At 39.6% G+C, this 5,000-nt stretch overlaps 1 protein-coding gene across 3 annotated transcripts in view; it reads left to right on the top strand.

Annotated features, from left to right (window-relative positions):
* The window catches only part of LOC136831215 (homeobox protein engrailed-1a-like), a 236,682-nt gene that overhangs the window by 203,377 nt on the left and 28,305 nt on the right, over positions 1–5,000 (top strand). The gene's annotated exons all lie outside the window — the stretch shown is intronic.

The raw sequence follows: 5,000 nt of genomic DNA on the forward strand, positions 1-5,000 counted from the left end.
GCGTCGTCTGAGGCGAGAGAGAGAGAGAGAGAGAGAGAGAGAGAGAGAGAGAGAGAGAGACAAAGGGATATTTTTCATTCTGAAGTTATTTCAGGTCTTTTGCTTGAGTCGAGGTACATTTCGACTCTCTCTCTCTCTCTCTCTCTCTCTCTCTCTCTCTCTCTCTCTCTCTAATTACGTCACTCTGTCTCTCTCTATCTTAGTATCTCTCTGCTTCTTCCTCTCTTTTAATTACGTCTCTCTCCTTCTCTCTCTATCTCTCTCTCTCTCTCTCTCTCTTTTAATTACGTCACTCTGTCTTTCTCTCTCTTAGTGTCTCTCTGTCTCTTTCTTTTAATTACTCTCTCTCTCTCTCTCTCTCTCTCTCTCTCTCTCTCTCTCTCTCTCTCTCTCTCTCTTTGTGTCCGTTTTTTCCTTTTAATCATGACTGTATCTCTCTCTCTCTCTCTCTCTTTCTCTCGATGATAATTCAACAGTGAAATGCAAAAGTGATACCACGCATTTTATGACCAAGTATTAAATAGAAAAATAATTTCTATTCCCTTAAGAAGATTCATACTTCTTCTAGTGCAAGTAAATGTAGCTCCCCATCTCTTAAATGTTATCTCTCTCTCTCTCTCTCTCTCTCTCTCTCTCTCTCTCTCTCTCTCTCTCTCTCTCCCCCTTTTAATCACGCCCAGGGATACCACGCGCCTTAATGACAAAATATTATACAGGAAAATCATTCTTATTTCCGTAAGAAGCTTCAGATCTTTTGTGTAATGCGAATATATGTAGTATTCCAATCTCTCTCTCTCTCTCTCTCTCTCTCTCTCTCTCTCTCTCTCTCTCAGTCTGTCATGTGTTATATCAAAATCCTTTTTTATAATAATTTTATTTTATATTCTTTTGCACTAACGTTCAGAAGTAAAGATTGTTCCCCAGTTCTCTCTCTCTCTCTCTCTCTCTCTCTCTCTCTCTCTCTCTCTCTCTCTTGTGAAAGAGTTTTCCGGCCGGGCGAGATTCCATGACGGCAGACATTGTCACGATTCTCTTGTCAGAATCATTATGGTGAGAATAGCGCTAATCGCTTCTGTCCTCAGATATTCTTGCCCGCCCCCTTCTTGCCACCTCCCCCCTCTCCCCAATCCCTCTAAACGCGAATCGAACAGCTAATCTCTCTCTCTCTCTCTCTCTCTCTCTCTCTCTCTCTCTCTCTCTCTCTCTCTCTCTGTTCCAGTTTTTTTACCGATACATTAAACTGATTTTATGTTAATGACCATGCAAAGTTAGCTGGTTTAAATATCTCTCTCTCTCTCTCTCTCTCTCTCTCTCTCTCTCTCTCTCTCTCTCTCTCTCTCTCTCTCTGTTCCAGTCTGTCACACTTGCATTAGTAACTTATTCTTTTACAGCATATTTTTTTCGTCACAAAGATTTGAGTTTACAAAAATAATCAAGTAAATTTTACTTCTTTAAACTCTCTCTCTCTCTCTCTCTCTCTCTCTCTCTCTCTCTCTCTCTCTTCATGACTATCGTCATGCCACGGCCATGCCTTTTCGACTTTGTCTACTCTCATTAACCACTTACGTGCGCTCCTTCGCGCGTGTACAACAATTCGGTCGGCGTCCGAAATGGAGAGAGAGAGAGAGAGAGAGAGAGAGAGAGAGAGAGAGAGAGAGAGAGAGAGAGAGAGAGAGAGAGAGAGGATGGGTGCCAAAGGTATGTATAATTACTAAGCCTACATTTCCTTGACTAAATATAAAAATTATTCGATTATTCAGATGAGAAGAAGAAGAAGAAGAAGAAGAAGAAGAAGAAGAAGAAGAAGAAGAAGAAGAAGAAGAAGAAGAAGAAGAAAAGAAGAATAGGAGGAGGAGGAGGAGGAGGAGGATTAAGTAGAAATTCAAATGAATAAAATACTGACCCGATGGTCCTCCCGAAATTGGAACTCTATGACCGCGACCTTATCAAAATTTCATTGACGCAAACACTTAAAACTTCATAAGATATTAAAAAACTAATTTAAATAGTTATAAGGTCAGGGAAACTTAAAAACAAAACATCATAAGGAATTACAAAAAATAACTTATAATAAGGTTACGAAAACTTAACAAAAACATAATAAGGTATTGTAAATAATAACTTAAATCATTTGAAGGTTACGAAAACTTAACAAAACATCATAAGGAATGAAAAACAATATAACTCATTTTAAGGTCACGGAAACTTAACAAAAACATCATACAGCATTGAAAACAATAACTTAAATCATTTTAAGGTTACGAAAACCTAACAAAAACATCATAAAGCACTGAGAACAATAATTTAAATAGTGATGAGGTCACGGAAACTTAACAAAAACATCATAAGGAATTCAAAACAATAACTTAAATCATTATAAAGTTACGAAAACTTAAAACAAAAACATCAAAAGGCACTGAAAACAATAACTTAAATAGTTATATAAGGTCACGAAAACTTAACAATGGAAAACGTGAAAAGCAAAAAACCACCCCAGCGCCCAAACCTCACCCTGAAAAAAAAAAAAAAAAAAATAGAAAATCCACCCAGACGGAGATAAGCCTTACTTGTCACGCTAATCGGAGGGATGTCTTCCCGAGAATAGAACAGAAAGAGGAATAGAATGAAGAGCATACGGAGAATAGCCGGCTAGTCGTCAAAAACGAGAACCGTGGGGCTTCAGGGAGGGTGGGGGGGGAGAAATTGGGAGGGGGAGGTGAGCCCCGTTCGGTGTGAAAAGATGATCAGATAAAAGTCGCGCGGGTAAAATGGCAACAGAAGGTTGATGATGCCAATGGTGACTGGCGCTCTCGCGGGCGGGGAAGACGAGAGAGAGAGAGAGAGAGAGAGAGAGAGAGAGAGAGAGAGAGAGAGAGAGAGGGAAGGGGAAGGGGGTAGGTCTCCGGGGAGAAAAGTGGGGGCGGGGGGGAGCTGGATATCAAAAGCCTTCGCTTAAAGAAGTCAGGTAATCGTGAGGCGAATTACCGAGAAAATGCGACATATCAACAAATGAACACTGACAAGCGTTCGCACGAATCCGGACGCTTATCCAAATGGGGATAAGAGAGAGAGTGAAGCCGCCGCCAGAGAGAGAGAGAGAGAGAGAGAGAGAGAGATTTTTTACTGGAACTTCACGTATCACGTTTCAAAAAGGAAATGAAACAAGAATAGACTTATTATTTATCATTCAATGTCGGACGTATATCTATGAAACACACTAACCCAGGATATTCTTCTACGCTAAAACATTCAAAAAATTTAAAATCCCCTTTTAACAGAAGAAGCAAACTATGGAAATGCTAATCCTATATGCACACAAACACACACAAACACACACACACACACACACACAAAGCAACTGGGTGCTGTAGAAATACGACACCGCACAATGAAACATTGGCGGAAGAACGACCTTACCACATCAGCCTTAGGTCAGGTCATTCAAATGACCTTCAATAGAGAAGGGAGGTCATTCAAGCGTTACTATTAGTGTCCTCACTAATATAATAATTAATACAACTCTGCAATCAACGCGGTGTTTTAATGCTATCATTCATATCATTATACTTAATAACATATCCTTATACCGTTAAAAAGGCGGTTATGTATGAAACGGTCAAGACAAAAAGTCCCGACTCTAAGGACGTTACGTACCGTCCAGAAGCGTTGACTTAAGTATCTTCATACTGCATACGTAATTAGGAGCCATTGGTGAGAGAGGCTGTTCCCGGGCTGAACGACGGCAAATATAACAAATAAAAAATGCGCCGAAGTTTCTTCGGTGCAATCGAGTTTTCTGTACAGCCGCCACAGCTTATAATCAAGGACACCGAAAATAGATCTATCTTTCGGTGGTCTCTGTATAATGCTGCATGAGCCGCGGCCCATGAATCTCTAACCAGGGCATTTGGTGGCCTATCCTATATCGTTGCCAAATCACCATTATGGCTAACTTTAACCCTGAATAGAATAAAAACTACTGAGGCTAGAGGGCCGCAATTTGGTATGTTTGATGATTGGAGGGTGGACGATCAACATACCAATTTGCAGCCCTCTAGCCTCAGCAGTTGTTAAGATCTGAGGGCGGACAGAAAAAGTGCGGACAGACAAGACAATAGATTTCTTTTGCAGAAAACAAAAAACTGATAAACAGAAAAACTACATAGATAGTAGCTTCCTTTTATTATGTAAAGATTCTTCCGTGTAATTTGTCCTTAAATGCATTCCATCATTTCGAAGGAACTACTACAAACAAGATGTGAAACACAATACTGCCCTATAATGGAAGACTGTAGTATCTGCAAAAATACAAAATTGAGAAAAATGGTAGATACTGCAGTTTTCCCTTGCCTTACTACTGGTTTTGCAGATACTGCAAATGGGGCCCCCTAAATAAAGCATTGAAGAGTCATTCTGAAACTGCAGTAATTTGTGTATTAGTGTTTCACGAGCCCAATAGGTGGCATATCTCAATTCCGAAAATTTTGCTGATACTGCAGTTTTCCATTTTAGGGCAGAATAGGACCGTGAAGACGTGTATTTCTGCATATTTTGTCATCAAAATACAATAATCATTAATATTTCTTAGAGGCAAATGCCAGACCGTACCAGAATATCACCAGTCACCAAGAACAAACCATTCATTAACAAACGTCATTTGTAATATGTTATAGCTAATCTATAACCCATCATAACTCCACAACTATCGCTTTATTTAATTCTTATGTTACTGAATAAATCAATATAAAACCCTATACTCTACGGTGACCTTACGCCCCTTTTCACTAGTTGTCTCTCTCTGGATTTAGCAAAGTACACGAAGTACAATCTAAGCACAGATATTTTTTTGAGACGGAGAGCCGTTGCAGAGGCTTACCCATATATACATTCTGCTACTACTACTATTACTATTAATGCTGCTAACCCTCTTATTATTAAAATTCATGGAAGGAATCAAGATACAGCTATAGAGACGGAGAGCCATTGCAAAGGCTTATCCA

The sequence above is a fragment of the Macrobrachium rosenbergii genome, chromosome 48 (assembly GCF_040412425.1).
Source record: "Macrobrachium rosenbergii isolate ZJJX-2024 chromosome 48, ASM4041242v1, whole genome shotgun sequence".
Lineage (NCBI taxonomy): Eukaryota > Metazoa > Arthropoda > Malacostraca > Decapoda > Palaemonidae > Macrobrachium > Macrobrachium rosenbergii.